Source organism: Thamnophis sirtalis, unplaced genomic scaffold (assembly GCF_051295495.1).
Source record: "Thamnophis sirtalis isolate CommonGarterSnake01/CBP01778 unplaced genomic scaffold, rThaSir2_p1.2 scaffold_1, whole genome shotgun sequence".
Classification (NCBI taxonomy): domain Eukaryota; kingdom Metazoa; phylum Chordata; class Lepidosauria; order Squamata; family Natricidae; genus Thamnophis; species Thamnophis sirtalis.
This window is the reverse complement of record NW_028261381.1, coordinates 34601283-34624702: the sequence shown is the minus strand read 5'-3', so window position 1 is coordinate 34624702 and position 23420 is coordinate 34601283. Positions and strand designations below refer to the sequence as shown.

Here is a 23420-nt window from a genome sequence, read left to right as displayed (position 1 = left end):
TGTGCCATTTATATATTACAAGTATGGGAAGTTTTGAGTAACCACATCAGTGATGGATTTCCATTTTTTTTACTATCGGTTCACTCGTGTGTGCGCTCATGCTTGTGACGCTTCTGTGCATGCACAGAAGTGTCAGGGCGGGTGGGTGGAGCCTCCAGCCACTACCAGTTCGCCTGATCCGGGCTGAACCAGGAGCAACCCACCTCTGAACCACATGCATAGAATAATCTCCCCTTATAAGTTGAATACCGAAATTTATTAATACTTCCTCAAAGTAAAAAAAATATGGTCACATTAACAGGCAATGAAGAAGCAACAAATTAAATTCATGACAAACCATAAGCCCACCAAGCAGCGTCAAATCTCTTTTGCCCATATTATTTACTAAACATTCTGAAATGTACATTTGTAGCTCATAGAAAACTAATTTCATAGAAGTATGTTAATGGGCTGTGAATACTAACATTTTATAAATTAATTAGCTGGTTTCCCAGAAGAAATCTGCCACTTAGAAACAAAGAAAAAATAAACTATTTGTTTTGATAGAACAGAAGTCCTCAAATGCCCTTTACAATTTTTGTTTCCTGTACTTCTATGACAAACTAGAGATCTACAAGAAAACTGCACATAGCTGGCAGAGCAGAATAAGAAGGGGGAGGGAGGGAAGGACTGTTCTCTGCAAGAAGAAAAGGAATAACCACTGAGAGCATAACATAAATTTTAACTCATCATTCCAACAAAATGTATTGTTAGTGAACAATGGAGGAGGAATGGGGGGAAATCTTAAAAATTTGAGAGCATGGCAAGAAAAAACTGGGAACTTTTTTTTTTTTTTTAAAAAGATATAATGGGTTTCAGATTATGGACCTCCAAAAGAAAATAATTGATGTGATTTGAAAGTATTTGAAAGCCAGGCCACATAATTATACAGACATCCCTGAAGTATATATCCCACACTGTTCCTTCTCTCATTTTTGGTGAATCCTCCAAATGCAATGGGACTAAAATTCTCAACTAAACGAAAAACTCTATTCAATTAAAACCAGGCCAATTTCCATATTCACATATAAATGAAGGTCCTAAAAATCTCCAGAGCCTGTTTTTAAGTTACTTTAGGTTACTTTCAGAGTCTGCTGAAAGTGCAGTGCATCTTGCAATAACTGGCTCTTTTCAGCCAAACAGTAAACAAACACTCAGAACCATCAAGAGGCTAACCCCCTGATGGTGAACTTATGGCATATGTGCCACAGGCCATTTTGAGGCAATTTTTTGTCCTCGGGAGACTTCCTTAAGCCCCCGGAGTGCGAAAAACCGGCCCTACAGGCAAAGAGGAAGTTTGGGAACGGACTTCCAGTTTGCTCATAGGGCCGGTTTTAGCCCTCCGGAACTTTCTCACAAGCCCTCCATACATGGCTCCCCATGAGAAAACTGTAAGACAGGGGTCTTCAGCAGGGTTTAGAGCTTTGAAAACTAAGGGAAAGACGTCTTTGCCCAAGTCAAAGACTTCAGAAAGACACTGGGTTTGCAATATTTTCTTCCTTAAACACTTCTGAAAATTTCTTGTCAATGACTTTTGGATATTAAGTTTCTTGTCAATGGCTTTTGGATATTAAGCATCTACAAACTGACAAGTTGAATTACACCAGGTGAGTTTCCGCCTATCGCTGCTAAAATAAGATTTATACAAGTTGGAGAACTTTTAAAAATTCCAATGTTGGAATAAATAACAAAGGACTGATTACAATGTTGATTTTGAAAAGTTAAAAATGTACTAAGGGGCCAGAATTTGGCCCCTTATTTGGATTTGAAATAAGATTTTGAATTTAATTACAAGACTCTTTGCTATGGTTCGTTTAAAATTCTATAAAGATTTTGAAACTAAATGTAAAACACCTTCCTATGTGAAAATGTTGATTACATGCACAATGAAACTAATTAATCAAATTCAACTGAAGAGCTATGCTAATTAAACAAGAAGTGAGTCTACAAACAAAGTTCCTTTTTAATCCCTGGCAGAATATACTACAATATTATCTTGTATTATTGCTTTTCCCTCAGTGAGTTCATAACAACATTCATGTTTCCAAGAAGTATTCAGTTGAGATGGAATCCAAGTGTCTGTCTCCCTTATTCAGTTACACTTGTTCTCCTCAAACATTTAGGATTGTTGTAAGTTGTATATAAAACAAGGAAATCATGAAATTATCTGCTGAACACATCTTAATTATCATTTATTCTTCAATCATTGATGGATTTCTCCTATTAAATTACCTGCAATTATCCACACAGATGATCTTATCTGTCTTGGATGCTAAGCATATCAGACTGTTAGTAGTTGGACAGAAAATTACTGGGACATCTCAGAGCTGTGAGATGGACTAGGACAGCGATGGCAAACCTTTTTTGGCTCTTGTGCCATAAGTGGGGGGAGCGCAGGGGGGTCGTATGTGGGCGTGCTGCACCCATAATGCAATGCGCAACCCCCCCCCCAGTGTGCATGCGCACACTAAAGGCACGAGCCCCCATTTTTGTATGCTTTTTTCACTCTCCGCAGGCTCCAGAGGCTTTATAGGAGCCTGGGGAGGACGAAAACAGCCTTCCCCACCCCCCCGCCCCCAGAGGCCCTCCGGAGATTTCATGAGCTTCCCTGAAGCCTCAGGAGCAGTCAAAATGACCCTCCAGGCAAACAGGAAGTTCATTTCCAAACTTCCGGTTTGCCCATAGGGCCAGTTTTTTGCGCTCCGGAGGCTTGAGGGAAGCTCAAGGGAGGGCCTCCGGGGGGGGGGGGGGTTAGGGGAGGCTCTTTTTGCCCTCCCCAGGCTCCTATAAAGCCTGTGGAGCCTGGGGAAGGCAAAAAATGGCTTTAAAAAAGGGTGAACTCAGCTGGCCAGCGGGAGCATGTGCGCTGGCCAGTAGACAGTAGACAGCCTTGTGTGCCCTGACAAATGGCTCCGTGTGCCTCCTGTGGCACACGTGCCATAGGTTTGCCATTACTGGACTAGGAAGTTAAAATACATCTTGAAGATTACAACAGCTGTCATGTGTGTCGTACCTCAAAACAACTGAAACTATATTATTGTTTTTTTATCAGTTGCGGCAACAACATTCAAACATTTTGAAGGATTCAAAGGAAGAATAAGGATGAGAAACATTGTTGGATTCCAAATTCAGGAGAAAGAAGGCAAGGTGGTAACAACATGAAGCTAAAAGCAGCAAATATCTCAGTTGGTGGGATGCCTTGCATTGATAAAACAGTTATTTCTCCAGTATCAGAAGAAATTCTTCCAAAAAGACAAATAAATCCTTAAAAGCTTACAAAAAATGAAAAACGAGATGGCAGAATATTTTTTAGCAAAGAAACATTAACACATAGAGTTACTAAAACTGTAATTTTGGTTCTGAACTATCTCAAAGTCTACCTTAGTGTTATTGTATACTGCTCTATCAGATTTTAAGGAATGTATTTTTCCTTTGACAAAGTTTTAAGATGAAACATCAATGCTTGGCTGCTTCTTTATTAAAAGAGAAATACATAAAACAAGCCCAATACATGAAAAGAGCTTTCTAACAGCTTGGCATGAAACTAATTTAATAACAGTGACTGAATTTATTCAAATAAACTGAGTGGCTCCAAGAACTATCCAATTAACAAACTATTACCCTACTCTTCTTTGTGCTATTTTGAAGCAAAAAGACAAGCAGTTTCTAGAATGCTGGATCTCTTAAGGAACCCATCCCCAGGGTTATAAAGTGTGTCCCTTGGATAGGACACACTTTATAACCCTGGTAGGCAGCAAAGTTGTGTTTGTTACATAGAGGGCTACTACTTTCAGTAGTGTGGGATTATATTTAAGCAGGAACAAAATTCAAGATAGATTTTTTTTGGTCTGCTTTGTCATTGCCTATCTTTTGGTGCCTGCTACAGACTTCATCAAACGCTGGAGCCAAAGATCACTCGGGTTATGCATTCTTAAGAATAATAGTAAGCTTCTTTTTAATGAAAAGGTCTACGTTATGATTGATGGTGACTTTCCATGACTGGCTACATACAAGGCTCTAAGCCACACTTATTAATAATAAAATGTAGCTGGCCGCGTTCACAAATTGCACTAAATTGAACCATGTTTTAGCTTACAGGTTTACCAATCATAATGGTTGGCTTCATATAACACACTAAGAATCAAAAATATACAAATCATTACTACAGCATGCTCACTGCTTAAACTGCAGTATGCTAAATCAAGGCAGATGTCTTAATAGCCCATACACCTTCTAATCTATAATTGGTTTTGATAATGTGTAAATAATTGCTATGTTTTAAATGATTTGTAAATGTTTACTACATCTTAAATTGCTGAAGTCCAGAAATACTGACTTACCTTATTACTCATCTCTATCTACATTTCTTATCTCTCCAATTCTAATTATACTGATATTCGTTGGAGGACAAACCCTGCCAAGTAAGCTTATTTGGGAATTCTTGAATCACCTTGTTGACAATGTTCTCCTTCATAAAGTGCAAGGAAGTATGGGGGTCATGTATCCTTAACTTAATCCTACTAAACATGGAAGCCTTAGTGAACAAACTGGAATGTTAACAGAAAAGAGACTATGTGAGGCTGCAACTCATGTTACTAAGAAAAACTAAAGATGAGTACATCCACAAACATATCCTGGAGTTCAAGAAAGAGATAAATTTGGATATACTATTACCGTAGTCATTATTCATTACTCTATATTTTTTCATGATTTTATTAGCATTGCTATATTTTTGGTTGTACTTTATCAGACCTTCTGGTGTTATAATTACCAATAAGATGGATGGATGGATGGATGGATGGAAGGAAGCAAGCAAGCAAGCAAGCAAGGGAAAAAAGAACAACAATTGAGAAGAATATAGAGAACAAAAGTCAAATAACTTATCAGGGCAGTCCTCCAGCATCAGATTTAAGGATAGGGAAAAGCTGAGGTGTTCAGCTGCATTATTTATTTATTTATTTATTAATCTAATATATATAGCTGCCCGTTTTACCAAAGGTGATTAAAGGCAGCGCACATCGATAGCATTAGTTCAGAGCTGTGTAGCAGCAAAGAGACCAGAGGGTTTCGAAGCTATTTCTGGTGCCTGCTAATCTAAGTTTTATTTCCTTTAACAGAATCTATTATCTAATTAGTCAGAACCAAATTGCCATGCAACCCACACCCTTCATTATAAGAAGTAGGCATGGGACCCCAATAAACAGCTTTAGACCCTTCTGTTCTTCTTCTTATTATTATTATTATTATAATCCAGCATTACAAATCTCCAGGATAACTGAAAGTCTGGCTTACTAGATTTCTCCTTATTTTTTAATAAGTACTGTATTCCTTTTCCCCTTTTAAACAAAATGTAATGAACCAACGTAAATGCATTTTTTTAAATCTGGAGGGCACTGAAACATTCCATAAACCTGGAAATGAAATTCTGATTACCTTCAGCTACAGCCATGCATTATAAAGACTAACTTGCAAGAAAATATAATCAAAATACATTGAGGAGAGGAAAATAAAAGGAGAATAATAATAAAAAAAATCAAGATGCAAGTTGGTGGTCATCATGGCAGGAGACTTGAAGTCCTGCTCCTTTGTGTGTGGATGTATTGAAATCCAAACAGATCTTTTAATTCTGTTCCGAGTAGCTTTCCCATCATCTTTGATTACAACCAAACCCTTCATTAATCTATCTTCTAACTGTTTTTTTATACAGGTCTTATATTTTCTCTTTTTCTTTTACTCAATGTACTTCAATTCCCAAGAAAGTTGAATTACCAACAATTGATCTCTCCACCTTCAGCACCTCAGCACCTTTGTTTCTCTCACTTATTCTCAAGGATTTATCATAATCAAACCAATCACATTTTTAACTAAATATTAATTCCTTACCATATGTACGTATGAATACCTCTATGTTTATATCATTCAGTATATTTAGTGATTATCATTCTCATTTATTTTTGGGTACCCAAATGAATCACTTTTTCTATATTGTCTCATCTTGTTCTTACCTATCCATTCATGTTACCTAAGAAAGTATTTTCCCCTCAAGATCACTTTAATTCAGAACTTTGCACATTTTCTCCAAAACTCATCTCTATAACAGTCTTCACTAAAGCAATAATCACTGGTACCTACAATTATTACCATCTCATGGATTTCTGTTTTTATATACATTCAGGAGAACCTATACAGTATGACACTAATTCATATGGTACTTTCTGACATATATTTTAATCCTTCAATTCATAATGAAATTGACCTTCTCTCTCTCTCTCTCTCTCTCTCTCTCTCTCTCTCTCTCTCCCTCCCTCTCATCTATCAATCTATGTATCTATCCATCCATCCATCCATCCATCCATCCATCCATCCATCCATCCATCCATCCATCTCCATCTTCATCTCCATCCCTATTCCACAAGATTAGACTTCCATTCAGATTATTACCTGCCTACGAAATGGGTCGTTATATAAATTAGATTTATTTCCATATGTAAATAAAATATTTCACCTTTCTCTTATATTATAAACACACATTTATCTTTCTTTTCATTGCATTTGTTAATTAATATTCTTTATATTTTAATCTTCTGGATTCCAAGTTGCAATCTTTCACATGCCATGGTTATCATTAGTGGGTCCATACATATAATGGTCATCTGTTATAATCTCGGTCAATTTAAGCTTTCATATAACACTTTTAGTAAATAGACAAGGTGTAAACTAAGTCTCTGTTGTTAATATTATCCTTGCCACATGCAGCATTCCCTACTAATAGTTAAGAAAGTATTGACCAGTTTTGGCACGTTTGTGCCATTATGCCACAAGTACAATCAAACAAGCACAGCAGATGAAGTAGGGTCTGGTTTATGTAATTAAAAAACGCATTGAAGTGTGTTAAAACAATTGCAGCTTTTAATCTACATACAGCACTCTTGTGCCAATTCCTTAAATGATCTTGTACTCTTATTTACTGCCGAGAGGCTGTGAAGGATCATAGAAACAAAGCTTCTACAGCCCCCTTTGAACTATAGATCCAAGAAAACTAACTTCCGTTTTCCATACTAAAATGTAATGAGAATGAAGGGAAAATCTTAAGGAGTACAAACATTGTTTATATATACTTTTCTGGAAGTCCAAACACAGAAAAGAAAATTATGAACAGTTTCTACCATTTACGATTCTTTGCTAGCTTTGAATCATTGTGACTAGCAGATTAATAGAAAGCTATCTTTGTAGCCTTGGGTTAATATGCCTCTGGCAGTGCATTCTAGATAACTTCTACAACTTCCACCGAATTCATTTTCTTGTTCATTTGGAGAACAGTTTATATTACAAAAGCTGGAACAAATTGAGTGATGAAAATTACTTAATGTACCCTGAGGGCAATGACACTCAACAGGTAAAGGGTTTCGTGGAAATATTTCCATACCTTTTAAAAACAAAGTTATAATCAAGAGATGCTTAATTTTGTTGGCACCCAACCCTTTAGCAAATGACATGGCAAAAAGCTCTTCCTTAGGCCAAAGTTGTAAACACAATCTCAAATTGTTCAAAAGTCTCTCTATATATACCGAGGCACAAAATTAGCATTAAAAAGGCAATGATATAAAAAGAGCATAAATAAAGAAAAAGCAAAGGACATACTATAAGACCAACTTTAAGAGAATATTTTTCTAATTTGTACATTCTCTGTCTCTCAGAATTTACATACATACAGTACATGCATACATATATAAATATACATACACATATAGGTAGTCCTTGAGTTATAGCCATTCATTCAGCAAGTATTCAAAGTTACAATGAAGGGGACTTAACTTATGACCAGATTGCAAAGTTGCGGGTGTCGCAGCATCCCCACAATCATATGATCATGATTCAGTTGCCTGCCCACTGCTCTCAATCATGATGGTTACAGCATCCCATGGTTACAGCATTGCCATTTGCAACTTTCCCTGCCAGCTTCCCAAATCAATGGGGAAGTCAGTAGGGAGTTGCTCCCACCGCTTTTTCAACTGCCCACCTATGCTCTTTAGCACCTGCCTACAGCACCCAATCACCTACGAACCTGTGCATTCAGCCATGTACCACAGTACCTGCGTGCAGCACCCAAATACCTGCAGCTCTTACCTGCAGCTTCTACCTACTAGTTTCCTTGCCTGGGACTCCTGTCTTTTCCCATTTCAATGGCACATGAGATCTTGCTTAATGATTAATGTGATACAACAGCAACCAGGACTGCCAGAATTCCCATCCCTAAGCAATGTGATCAGATGACATCACACCTTACAGCCATATCACTTAGCAACAAAAATTCCAGTCCCAATTGCAGTTGTAACCTGAGGAATGCATACGGCATTTAAATTTTGTTAGAAATTTGGTATCAACTATTCTGTTCTATGTTGTTGCTATTAACTGGATTGCTTCTGGACATTACTGAAACAATAGGAACTTACTTCAGAATGACTACGGGGGGAAAATGAAGTCTCCATCCAATAAGACTCAAATAGCAGGACGGCAATCAAATGCCCAAGTTTCATGGCAAGGGTAGTGATAATTATAATTACTTTATTACTAAATGGTAACAGATAAATTGCTAGTCTAGAGATGTTAAGGCAAAGCAGTTATCTTTTGCAAAAGGAATAGGGTTGATTCCTGCTATTTTAACCAAAACGAAAAACAAAAAGAAATAGGAAGGTTTTATAATGAAGAATTCATGAAAAGACCTGAAATAAAATTACAAGTGTTGAAAACCACAGCTTGAATGCAAGCAGTGTTTACACAAAGTGGCAGGAACTTTTCTAATTCAAAAAAGAGCATTGTAACAAGTACATATTACAAACTGTACCCATAACTGGTGGTTTGCACACACATACTTTTTAATCAAACAATTTGTTCAGAGTTTCTTCTCTGAAAGCACACGTACTTCATTGAGATTTATTTGTCAAGGGCATTATGATATACAAAACTCTCCTAGTCTGGAATACTTGCTCCCTCTCACATTGCTTTTTTGCCCCTCCTCTAGTCACTCTATTTCTATTTCTCTGTTCAGGTAAGGATATATCTGCTGATGTGTGTGTGTGTGTGTGTTTGTGTTTGTGTTTGTGTGTGTGTGTATGTGTGTGTGCATGTGAGTATAAATGATGAAATGATTAAAATCATGGCAAAACTATTATATATGAAAATATGGAAAAGAGTATGTATTATTGACCTGACAGATGACCTGAAAGATTATGTATATAGAAAAGAAATGCTACAAAACATGTGCAAATACAAAGAGATTAATAAACTCACGATTCTTTCTCAATTTTTTTATTATGATTACTGTATAATTATACTTAGGAATGCTAATTAATGAATTCATAAATTCCTAAGCATAATTATTTAAGAATCCCAACATCATCTAAACATATAAGCTGGAAAGGCGATCTTAAAAAAAACAAAAACCCTCTTGTTTAGGGATCATTGCTATTCAGTTCTCAACCCAATTTATGCAATATATCTACTCAAGTGCAATCACAAGCACTGCAACAATGACAGTCAATTTCTCCCCAAATTATCTACTATTTTTCCACCTGACAACTGAGTCCACAACATTCTAACCATGCAAGTAAGCCATAATCATTCTTGGGAAACAGAGAAAAAAAACATGCTTGCTTAGATATCTTGTTAAGTCACAGCAACAAATTCAATAAAATGAACAGCTTACGCCTTTCAAGTCAGCGCATTACTTATGGAGGACAAAGCAGGCTAGAATAAGAAAGCAGATTGGGAACCGCAGACAATAAATATCATATTAAAATGTGATGGTGTAACATGGGGATACCAACTAAATCACTCACAAAACTGCTTGCTTTGTAACACAAAAACATTACGTGACTAAATCAGCTTTCACCAACAACAACTCGGCCTGATATAAGAGATTATGGGAGAAAGAATACCAACTGAAGCAACCAAGAGATAGAATACCAGTTTATCAATTGACAGCTTATTTCATAAATAGCAATAATAAATAAACATGCTTAGTCCAGGTAGAGAGAAATCTGCCAAAGGCTCCATCTTAAAATGAGGCTGAGAAATTCCTATGAAAACTCACAAGATTCTTTATTTATCTGTATTTATTCAGATAAATCCTGAAATCTGTATAGTTCTTGCTTCTTTGATCTTGCCCTGATGTTTGGGAGTTGGCAGCTGTGAATTATGGGATCTGTAAATCCCAAACATCTGGAGGATACCAGAAAAGCACAGAAAATGCTTTTTAAGTGCTTTTTGCATGGCAGATAAATCCTTTTCTTTCAGAGTCACTGCCTTTACAAGATGTCCCGCTTATTTTCCCAATTTTTCTTCCATTCATTTTGAATACATGGAAGCAGACACATATGCCCCTGCCAGAGAGCTTCTTCCCAACAAAGGATAATTTACTCTACAGCACTTGAAAATGCAACTACTTGAAGAAAAATCAGAAAAGTAGCAGAAAAAAAACCCCCAAATCATTAGAGCAAAGAATGTAATTTTAAAAAAGGGGTTTCCATGTATATCATGTGAATTTTGAGTAAATGAGATATCAAATACAACTGAGATAAAATGCTTGTTAGACTGCCCCAGTCTAGAGATGGTTGAACCATTGGCACTGCATGGAAAAAAAGCTTGCTTGAATATTCTGCTGTCAAAAGATGAACAAGACTCATTTGGAACAAGTTTGATTATATAAAATCCATTTGTTGAGATAGGTTTTCACAACATCATCTCAGTGGGCTTTGGCCTTTTTTTTATAGGGATTATATATTCACTTAGAGACAATTAAAAAAACCCAGTCCTTAATTATTTACCTAGTGTTATCATTATGACATGAAACGCTTTACGTGTGTGTGTGTGTGTGTCTGTGTGTCTGTTTGCATGTGCGCACATACAGGCAGTCCTTGAGTTACAACCACAATTAGCCCAAAATTTATACTGCTAAATGAAACATTTGTTAAATGAATTTGCCCCATTTTACAACTTTTCTTCCCACAGTTGTTAAGTGAATCATTGCATTTGTTAAGTTAGTACCCGTAACACGGTTGTTAAGTGAATCTGGATTCCCCATTGACTTTGCCTGTCAGGTCGCAAAAGGGGATCACGTGACCCCAGGATACTGCAACGAGCATAAATACGAACTAGTTGCCAAGCATACGGATTTTGAGTATGTGACCATGGGCATACTGCAGTAGCCATAAGTATGAAAAATGGTGATAAGTCACCACAAGACTTATGACTACAAGATTCAGCAATGCTGACTTCCTGCAAGTAATTTGAGGGGGGGGGGAATTAGGGAATAACAATTCATTAATGAAAAGAGATGAAAATGTCCATTTAATTTGAATACAGAAAGTTACAATGCAGTCCCAGCTGATAGTCTAAAAAGGATGACATCTGGCTATAGAGTCAAAAGACTAAAAGGAACCCATCCCCAAACCAATATAATCATTCCCAAACCAATATAATCAGACTGGCATAAAGTTCCATACAGATTTAGAAAAAATATTCCTGCTACTGTTTTATTAGCAAAGAGGCTTGTAGAAAGAACCCAAAGGAAAGGAGATGCATGAGTGCTCAAGTGAATCCTGGGATTAGCAGGAGAAAATAAATATTTTTTTAAGAAATCCCAATAAAAAGTCAATTCCACTTTATCATTATGGGGGGCAAAAGAAAACCCCAAGAATATTGTGCATATGTGCATAAGGGAACACACCGACACACAGCACAGCTTGCATTCATTCTAAATGCTGATGGTGAATAACTGTGATGCCTTCTTTCTGGTTGCAGAAAGAAAGTAATGTTCAGGAGGGGGAGGGGAGTGGACAGCATGGATACAGCAAAACAAAAAGATTTAAATACCACTCCCTTCTGGTGCAGGAGAGCTAAGCTACACTGCTACAGCCACACGGGGCTTTCCAGAGCCTTGCCTGCAAGGGCCGGAATCCCTTCAAAAGCCTAGTTTCGATGTTAGGACACAAGTGGAAAATGATAAAATGGAACTGTATAATTGATCTTTCACCAAATTAAATTTTAATTTAGACTTTGCTCCAAAAAGCAGTAAGTAGTGTCTCTCTGTACTAACTACCCATTTTTGACTGAGAAAAATCATGCAGTCCTAGTTTAGCAAATCAGATCTAAGCAGCAAAAATCAGCTAGAAATTCATAAAGCTACTATTATTCTAAATAGGACCTATTTATATTGCTGGCAGAGGAATACCATATAAAAATTAGCCATTTAACAGTTTTTCTCCTTTTTAAAACTTTTTTTGGATTTAGTAAAGATAGGGGAATCATAAATAGAACTGTGTGTGCGTGCGTGCACACACACACAAAAAAGGGGGGGAGGGAGAGTGTGTGTCAATCAGACAGTCAGTGTTGACTACCTGGATAAATTCCTGCAAATTTTGTTTTGCAAAATTCCTGAGAAATAGTTTGCTCTTGCCTGCTTCCCAGGACTAGGAAAGATCAACTCATCCTAAATCATCAAACTGACTTTATGGCTAAGCCAGGACTAGAACTCACAGTCTCTTGGTTTCTAATCTGGTGCCCCTAACCACTACATCAAATTGGCTCTGTAAAATAGGATTACTGATTTTATTTCCAAATTCCAACCATTGCAAGGGCCCTCCTAAAAAGTCATGCCCGACTTCAACTGACCTACTTAGAAACATCCGAGTAGAACTGAAAAACTGATAGAAGGTAGAAAGCATAGGATTCTATTCTCCAGATAAATTCTATTTCATGATAATTGTATTATTTCATGGTATACCCTTTTGGAAAATGGGGCATACCTTTGCTTTCTGTTTCAGGAGCAAAAATTAAGGAGATGATCAAATCCAATCTATCCATGAAGTGACGATTCCTTCTGTAGTTGGCTGAAACTACTGTTGGCCACATTTCTTGGCCTTCTCCAACTATCATTGCCCAGTTTGCCACAAATGTGAAACTTCCATTTATAAACAGTAAGAGTTGCTGTAGAAGAAAAATAACATGACAGCACGCATAGGGTATCTTCTGCAGCCATTGGGCAGAGGCCCAGCTCATTTTATTGTTCAGCTTCTGTCACCTAACCATGGCAGGGAGATGGCAGGGCTGTTTAATAGTCTTCAAAAAGGACTATCATGTAAGGAGGCATGCCTCTCTACTGGGCAGTCAAGAGGCATGCAGCTTCCCCCTTCCCATCTATATAGAGGAGAGGACAAAGGTGTTGGTGTTTGAGTGCAAACTAATGGACAGGATATGTAATACACACTTGCCAGCAATGAAAAGCTGGTTGGACATAAAAGGAAATGGTGATTGGCTATGGCTTCTCTGTGGCTTTTGCAGTCGAATTTAAAGCAGGAGATTGAAGCATCTCCACAAAATAGTGTTGACTTCATAAAAAAAATGTACTGAATCCAGTGAGAAAAAGGGAAACAGAAGCAAAAATGATGCAGCAAATCCTTCTGTAGTAAAGCAAAATATGGGTACCTCAATATTTCTGATTATTCATTAAAACTGCCACCATCAAAACTCTATTCACAAAAACATGTCAAGCAGCTTATTAAGTTTTCTTGCTGATAACTGCCATCTGTCAAGCCCGAAATGCATGGCTGCCCTCTTTCTCTATTTGCAAATGCAGCTCATTCTCACACAAACACAGATGTTGTATCTGCAGATCATACAACTGCATACTAATTGATTCATGGAATAATTCTTCAGTGTTTGACCATTTATTTTATGTGGAAAGATTATGAAGTTTGTGCAACTGAATACAGAATTCTGTTTTCCACATAATTTTGACATACTGAACTAATCTGGGAATTATCCAAAACTTCTTGTGGTCAAGCATTTGCATGGTGGATTGAATATTTTCATAGTAATTTCTTTCAAAATTAATATGAAACGCAACCGTCTGTTATGGTCTGATGAGCAACATTCCTGGCCATTCTTACGTTGCTGAAATACAAATTCCAACCATTTTTTGTTATTTATTGTTCAGGTTGGAAAGCAACATACGGAGGCCCACAAATTTACCATCACTGTCTAAGTATGTTTTACTGTAAAATGGCTTACTTCATTTAACATGAAAAATGTTTAACTTAAAATAATTCATTGTAGTTACTCTTGATGCATTCCATTGCTTTCAATTAAGTAACAATGTGGATTAATCAGAATTATGGTAGTCTATATATTAGGAAAGAATTTTTCGCAGAGGGTGCACATAGAGGGAACAGTGTATAATTTTACATTGAAATGACACTTAACTCTTGCCTTCAAACTGCACACTACCTTCAGTTTTAATGGATTAATGCAACGCTTAAGAGCTTAATTGTCTGAATTGAATACAGATATAATCATTCTGAAGATAACACCTTGGATTGAAACAGTATAACTGAAGATCCTTGGTTGAGGAGGACTGTTAAACCTAAGACTAAAGCATCATGAAACTGGGATAGGCTGAGAGAAAGATAATTGTGTGTTATCAACTGTGTCAAGTTTAAGTTTTGATCCAACCAAGGCTTCCTGAAAAGGAATCAAGCAGGATTTTACCAGATATTTGGTAGTTTGGAATTTTGTAGACTTCATGCCCTTTATTCAAGCTTGGACAATAAAAGAGAACATGAGCACTTGACAAAAGAGTAAAAGCAGTCAGGAAGTAAACAACTATAGTATCAGAACTGAATCATGTAGCATTCTCCTCATCCCAAAATGAAGTTGATTTCTAAAATGCATCTTAGAGTCCATGATGATTATTCTCTTTTTGAGGTGAGCTCATCTTTCTGGAATCTACTACTCTATTTTCAATGAAGGTCAACCATTGGTTTCTAGCTAAAGGAAATCAAGTAAACATAAGACATGTACCAAGTCTATTAGATCTTATTAGATGCAATCTTGTTGTAATCTTTATGAAAGACCATCATCTTCTTCAACTTGGTGTCCTCCTATATCCCTACAATAATTCTTACACATTAGAAGATGTTAAGTGTTCGCCAATGTGGAAGGCAAGTATACAGTAAGTGAATGATGCATTTAGGGAAAGTCGCACAATTATTTTGGATTCCAAAGCAAACAATAACTTAACACTGCGAAGTATTTTGGCTACACAACATAGCCTGGAAAGGCAGTAAGCCTCAATATTGGGCAATAGTTTTGTTTGTGCTTAGGAATTCTTTCTAGCTCTGATAAATGAGTCCACATCTATAGTCGTCTTTTTAAAAAGCTGAATTCATTCCCTGTGTACAAAAATCCATACTTATTAGCGGCAGCAAAAGGACCAAACTGATGTGGCTGCTGCTGATTTATGACAGATCTGCTGCCACAGAAATATTTCATCGTAGCCCAGCGCCGGCAACGATTTGAAGTCAGGTAATTAGAACTCCAAAGACAGGAAGAAATGAGAAGCAAATGAAAACTAGAGCAACAAAGAAAACTGAAGTCAGTTTTACAGAGGAGGAATAATTCATCTGAACAGTTGGGAGTCAAAACTGCAGTCTATGGATGTTTTAGTATTTTGTGTTATTTAATCCTGCAACGATCATGAATTCTGGTGTTTTTTCTCATTTAGTGCAAAATGTTTCTATCTCTACATGATGGCTTAAAGCAATGCACTGTTTTCTCTACAGATGTATTAGCAATGGGGAGAAATCAATTGCTTAATATCTTAAATCCAAAATCCATTTTCTACAGATAGGGGAGGAAGTTGGGGATTTTGGATCGCTTTACTTTTTGGAGTTATTGTTATCATTACATTGCTTTTTATGAAGATAGCCCTTTTCTAAGTGCCATGTTTTTTTTGTAAGAGCCGCTTCGCTGTGGTGTACAAATTATGACACTGCAATGAAATCATAATTAAATGCAGGCAGAATTACAAAACGTGATGAGCATGTGTGCAAATGAAGCGATTTCCTTCTAGGTGACAAGAATCCAGGGTATGCACCACGCATTACAGTTATGACGATTAAATATTCTATTCCAAAAAGTTGCGATGGAATTGAAGCACAGTACCAGTCTGCTGCTATTTAAAGCAGCCACACCTTTTCCAGGATTTCAAAGCTGCAGAGAACAGCTTACTGAGGAAAAACATGACTGGTTTCATGAATTCATAACCCCAGCCTTTCCAAAATACTTCCAAAAGTATTTCTGAAGCATTGCACAACTTCACTTATTCTCTTTGTAGCAGGGGTGGGTTCCTGCCAGTTCTAACCTCTTCTATAGAAGAGGTTCCACAAATCTACAGTGCCGTTTAGAACCAGTTCCAGCTGCCTACCCCCCCGCCACCCGCACATCATCAAGATGAAGAGTGAGAGGAGGAATTCTGGGAGTTGAAGTTCACAAGTCTTAAAGCTGTCAAGTTTGAACACGCCTGCAGTTTTTTTTCTAAAGGGTTAAGGGTACAAGGGTCTTGTAACTTGACAGCTTTAAGACTTCCATACTTCAATGCCAGAGTTTCTGAGCCAGCATTTTGGTTGCTAAGCAAGAGCGCTGTTAAATGAGTTTCACCATATTTTACAAGTTGGCCACGCCAACCCAGTCACATGGCTGGCAAGCCACTCCTACCCGGTTACATGGCCGGCAAGCCACTCCCACAAAGCAGGCCACACCTACGGAAGAGGTTCTAAAAAATTTTGAAACCCACCACTGCTTTGTAAGATCTCATATTGGCAAAAAAACAGACAGATCAGGGGCTATGGAAATGTTGCTCTCATCATCTTTTTTCAGCCTTGTCTTAAACTCCCTCTGCCTCTCTTCCAAAAAAAATATCCTTTAAGGGGAAATAAAAAAGTTGTCTTGCATATGGAAGCCAGATTTTCATCTTGCCTCTTGAAATCTCAGTTATTAAAAATCTAGTCTATTTTCAGAACAGTGTCCTTCAATGAGGAGGAGGGGAAGGGCTACTTCCCACCCACTGTGGGAGAACATTCCTTTGAGAATGTTGATGAGTAAGACCGGAGCAGAAATGAAAGGGAATGTCCTTTCTCTCTTCAATAGCCAACTTTTCCCTCTTTTGCCCATGTACAGAGCCTACTTGGAAAACTCTTCTAGTTTTGGCAATTAACATGTAGGAGATGTGAGAAACTTCAAGGCAATGCAGAGCATCATATTGCATCCACAACAAATTTAACTTGCTTGGCTCAGGTCTATTAGCTTTCATTTGTTAAAGACAAACACTGAAAAAATCCATGCATAGTAAATATGTAAATACACACAAACACATACACACTAACTTGGTGCCAACGGCAGCAGTCAAGAGGTGATATTCAGCAGGTTCTGATCAGTTCTGGAGTAGTGGAAATTTTGAGTAGTTCGGCGAACTGGTAAATACCACCTCTGACTGGTCCTGCCCCCATTTATTTGCTGCCTCCCAAATCTCAGCTGATTGGGAGGAAATGGGGATTTTGCAGGAACCTTCCCCTGGAGTGAGGTGAGAATGAAGATTTTACAGTATCCTTCCCTGCCACGCCCACCAAGCCATGCCACACCCACCAAGCCACGCCCAGAGAACCAGTAGTAACAAAATTTGAATCCCACCACTGGACCAGTCTTTTATTTCATAGCCTATGGACAAAGGCTTGCTCCAGTCTCATTCACAGAACTTTATAAGAGATCCAGATAGTGGATAATATTCATACAACACAATATTCCATTTACAAACCAGACAACTGCATTTTAACTTAGTGTAAAGTTTAAGTGTACCTTATAAATTCAGCTCAGCTTATTTATTGTGATATACACCATAAAATTAAGTAAATCATGAATCAATTTTTCATGGATAAGTATGTCATGAGAACACAACCATGTGCTTAAAGTTTTGCTCTGCTCACTGCCAACAGCTCAACAAACAGCAAATGCATAGGGAATAAGAGTGTATCTATATCCGCCATTCCTAAATAATGTCCTTTTAAATATCTATGAAAGTGCAAGATCATAAGCTTGAAGGGTGATCTTGAGCATACATATTCAGAAGCCATACTGAGAACAATGGCACACAATCCCCAGCTAAGTAGGTTTAGGATTGTGACCAGATCCTAAGAAGCCCACTTTGGCTCTTCGGTCACTTTGCTTCCTGGTAAACACCTTTCATCTCTGGCAGTGGCCTCTCAAATAGCAAATATTTTACCACAACCATATCAAGTCAGCTTCCTGATCGGTTTTTAAAGCAATCTAGCCCAGTTCTAACACTGTTATATAATTATGTTTCTTTATGTTAGAAATCAGAGTCCTCAAAGATCAATGTTATTAAACCAGCTGTCAGGAAACAAATTCAAACTTTATTATATCACATTCGGGAAAACTCAAATAATCTGAAGGATTCAAAATCTATACGGCAAATAATTCTAAATTTGGCTAGAGAAAAGTAACCAATCGCATTCCTATCCATCCTTAGATGGTAGCAAATCCTAGTGAAGCCTTTTGTTTGAGTAGATATTAAGATTTACGCTATAAAATTCAGTTGTGTAACACCCATTCATTCTGCTCCTTCCCTTAAGAAACTAGTACTGATATCTGTATCTCTAACAACTAAACTGATGGCTCCAGTTCTTATCTACCGCATCGATCCAAATTTACTAAAAGCAATAGTACAGGCCATATTATAACAATGATTACAAACCTACATTTTGAAAACTACAATAACTACAGGTTAGGGTGATACATCGAAAAATTTAAACCATGTTCAGATAAACTGACAGTTTATACTATTATATAACTTCTATGAGATTCAAAAGGGACGTGGTGGCTCAGTGGCTAAGACGCTGAGCTTGTTGCTCAGAAAGTTCGACAGTTTGGTGGTTCGAATCCCTAATGCCATATAACGGAGTGAGTGCCCGTTACTTGTCCCAGCTTCTGCCAACCTAGCAGTTCGAAAGCAAGTAAAAATGCAAGTAGAAAAATAGGGACCACCTTTGGTGGGAAGGTAACAGCGTTCTGTGCGCCTTCAGCGTTTAGTCATGCCAGCCACATGACCACGGAGACATCTTCAGAGAACGCTGGTTCTTTGGTTTTGAAACGGAGATGTGCACTGCCCCCTAGAGATGGGAACAACTAGCACATATGTGCGAGGGGAACCTTTACCTTTACCTTATGGGATTTAAGCTATTCTAGGTAAACCAGATTCAGGGTAAAGGATCCAGGTGATTATCACAAACCAGAAAGATTTGCAAGGAATGTATTTGAAATCCTTCTATTCCTAATTTTATCCAAATGCAATTGCAAACAAAAAGTAAAGACAGTTGGGGACAGAAAGGATGTACTGAGATGGATAGCAATAGTACTTAAGACTTTTTGAGGGCTCATCATAATGTAAAAAAAGATGTTGAGACTTCAGAAAGAGTGCAGAGAGCAAAAACAAAGATGATTAGGGGACTGAAGACTAAAACATATAAAGAACAGCTGCAGGGACTGAGTATGTCTAGTTTGATAAAAAGAAGGACTAGTGGTGACATGATAGCAGTATTCCAATATTTCTTTGCCACAAAGAAGAGGGAGTCAACCTATTTTCCAAAGCACCTGAAGGCGGGGCAAGAAGCAATGGATGGAAACTAATCAAGGAGAGAAGCAACCTAGAACTAAGGAGAAATTTCCTGATACAACGATTAATCAGTGGAATGACTTGCCTCCAGAAGTAGTGAATGCTCCAACACTGGAAGTTTTTAAGAAGAGATTGGACAACTATTTGTCTGAAATGGTATAGGGTTTCCTACCTGAGCAAGGGGTTGGACTAGAAGACCTTCAAGGTCCCTTCCAATTGTTATTCTGTTACTTATACACTGCTTCATATATAGTGAGCCATCTCTAAGCAGTTTAGAGTCAGCATATTGCCCCCAACAACCTGTGTCCTCATTTTACTGACCTTGGAAAGATGTAAGGCTGAGACAACCTTGAGCTGGACTAACTCCTTTTTTTGTTCTAAACACATCTTTTTACTCATGCCACTTCGAAGGCCAAAGACTTGCTTCAAAAGGCTTTCTGAACTACACTGTATACAGGCAATTGAAACTTACAACTGGTCGGTTAACAACCTTTCAGAGTTACAACAGATCTGAAAAGAGGAACTTACAACCCGGGTTCAAAGTTCCAACAGTTGGGCCTCCTCCACAGTCATGTGACTTGAGATTTGGGATCTTGGCAACACTGCCTCACTTAATCATTTGCGGTATCCCACAGTCACAGGACCACAACTTAATACAGTTTTGCTATTATTGGTTTATTTAACAATAGCGCATGTGCACGCATGCACACACAAACAAGTTGTAAAACCGAATCAGTCACGTGACCATCCCATTTTATGATTGTCACAACATATAACTGTAATGGGAAGACTCCATGATGATCATATGTTATGGAAAGCCACCTGAACAGAACATCAAGCAAATAAAACCAGGATATTATAAAGCAAATAAGAACCGTGTGGTTCAGTGGTTAGAATGCAGTACTGCAGGCTATTTCTGCTGACTGCCGGCCACCTGCAATTTGGCAATTCGAATCTTACCAGGCTCAAAGTTGACTCAGCCTTCCATCCTTCCGAGGTGGGTGAAATGGGGACCCAGATTGTTGGCTGACTCTGTAAACTGCTTAGAGAGGGCTGTAAAAGCACTGTAAAGCAGTATATAAGTCTAAGTGAAATTGCTATTGCTATCTACATTTAAATAAAAAACCCTTACTACTTTATAAATAAACATAAATAAAAATATGATTTAGATTCTTAAATGATCAAATCTTTTTTTCTTGTTTATCTTTGAAAGAAATTACTCTCTTTTCTGACATGATATGAGCGAGCTTCTTTCACTAACAAAGTATAAGGTAAAAATAAACATTCTCCTGAATTCAACTTGAGTCTTTCTGACTATATAAAGACTTCCATGCAGATTTCTGGGCAGGATTCCAGAATTAGCTAGCCACTCTCCACTTCTGAGATTTTTTTTTTCAACTTTCCAGAGTAGCTAACACATCTTGTGTTTTACAGTTGGTTTCCCTTCCAACTACTAATCATCCAAGGTCAGCAAGATCCTACCACCTGCCACGGGTACAGTACTTGTCCCCAAATATTCTCAATTTTAATGAGAAGTTTCTGGGCTTGCCTGAAGTATACATACAAAACTGCTCATTAAAAAATTATGACAGGTGGTATACATTAATTAGCACCTATCTCCACAAATTGTCCTTTCATCCAAGACTAATTTGGAATCTGAAAAAAATTTCAAATTATATTTTGACTTCCTTCAAAATCCTCACTTTATTCGTGAATTTGCAGCATAGCAGCATGGGTCAGGCATCAAACTTGAGCAACCTAGATTCTATAAGGCATACTGCAGTAAAAATTGCCGTACTAGTCTTGAGTCATTCCAACCTATTCATGTTACAACGTGAGGGTCTTTAGTTACAGATATTCTTCCTACAAACAAAAAAAACCAATTTCAATAAATGTCTTTGTATTTTTAGACATGAAAACCCAGCTGAACATTTTGGTTGCTTTGTTTAAATTTCTACCAAACCAGAATTGTTTACAACCCCTTAACTCATACAGTTTAAGTGAGACGCACACATATAACGCATTTTTACAATACCTGTTTTCTTTAAGTTCTTACCTGCCCATTCTTGCAGAACACCACCTCAGTGACAGAAGGCCTCAACTTTGAACATAATACTCTTATTCACTAAAGTGGGATTATATATTCTCCTACATTGTTATCAATGCAGCATAAGCAGTATAATTTAATTTCTGCCCTAAAACTTACTCTTTCAGAAAAAAAAGGTGGTGGGGAAGATTCATATATAAAACTACAATTAATATTCTCTTGAACAAGTCACAATTTTGGCTTAATAGTAAATGCAAGCAGGCTGCCCTTTGCTGGCAAATAACTTCTCGGAATCTTAAAAGCTTAAAACAGGCTTTTTAAGTAAGGGAGATTATGGAACCATTATCAGTTTGAAGTCTCCTTTTTGGAAATCTCTTTAAAAACACCCACAAAGGTAGGTTTTACAAGGACAAACATCCCAGTGCAGTGAAGGATATAACATGGTCTTCCCCCATACCAATTCAACAGACCTCTCCCTCCTCTCACCACCATTACTCTCCCAATCCAGGCAGTACCCATCAATTTTAAACATAAATAATCTATTTCACCCAATGGCCCCAGCATTATCACTCACATCATCAGCCATGTCCAGCAAGTGCTCATGACAATCTGCTGGCAATAGCATGAGCCATGCAAATGTTAAAAGCTCTCTGGAAGAAGCGTGAACTTTGGGCAACAAAGTACGGCTCCTTCCATATCCAGGGAAGGAAATGATTATCTTGGCCAAAGCAGACTATTTTTAGTCCATGCACAAACTAGCAGGTATTGGCTGAGTGTTTAAAGTGAATCATGCAGAAATTCTGTACTGCAGCTGGCTTTATTTTTTTCTTGTTCAATATATTTTGTGTTTCAGGGGTTTTTTTCAGTGCAGTTTCTCATTCATTCACACAACAATATTGAATGAGAGGTTTCTGTGCCTGCTACACCTTGAATGGGGGAAATGAGCCTGACAAGGAAGGGGTTATAGTCCATCTGCAGAGCTAATGATGAGCAATCCAAAAATCCGAGTGTCCTCAAGACCAGACATTTTACCCACTAAGCTTGGCTACTTCACCTAAAAATATTTCTGGTATATTTCTGCAGTGCCAGTCATTCATCCAAAGAGGTATTAATCAAAAAAATTCTTGCCTTCTTTTGAAAAAAGTTATGAATGTATTAATAAACCTTAGCTCAGAATTAAAAAAAAATGCATTGACAGGGAAGTTTGGGAAAATATACATTGTGGAGAAAAATACCTGCCGGATGAGGAAATGCCAATATGAAATCAATAAATCAAACAGCAAGTGTTGAAAGTCAAAAGAGATTTTGTTTTTAACTCACTTTGAATTTCAACTTTCCTATTAGAAAAATTGTAAAAATAACAAATATTGGTGGTTGAATCTATCTCGAAATGCGGTACTCTGCAGCTGTATTCCAAAGAGCATTAGAGCAACAGGGACATTTACAAAATACATAAGATCTTGTCCATTTCCAGATGGATCTTATCAGTGCTGATCTTAAATGCCCCTATTGATACAGAGACTGTTTTATGTTATGATCATTGCATTTTTATGCCTTTGCAATAAATCTTATGTAACACGTTCTTTTAATGTGGAACAGCATGTACCCCATTGTGTCAATCTAAGCACTTTTCTCTTTGTCCAGAGAAAACATTGCCCCCTACGGACTTTTTTAAACTGTAGAGGTAAAGATTTGGACTAAGACAGTTACAGTATTATGCTTTATAGTCCTCAGTTGCCTTTTTCCAATCTACATTCAACTGGCTTCCACCTAGCACAGGCTTTCATATAACTGGCAATCAATTCTGGC

The 23420-nt window shown here is 37.6% G+C and overlaps 1 protein-coding gene across 3 annotated transcripts in view; it reads right to left on the bottom strand.

Moving 5' to 3' along the window:
* CACNB4 (calcium voltage-gated channel auxiliary subunit beta 4) overlaps window positions 1–23420 on the bottom strand; it is a 116556-nt gene that overhangs the window by 46317 nt on the left and 46819 nt on the right. The window lies entirely within an intron of this gene.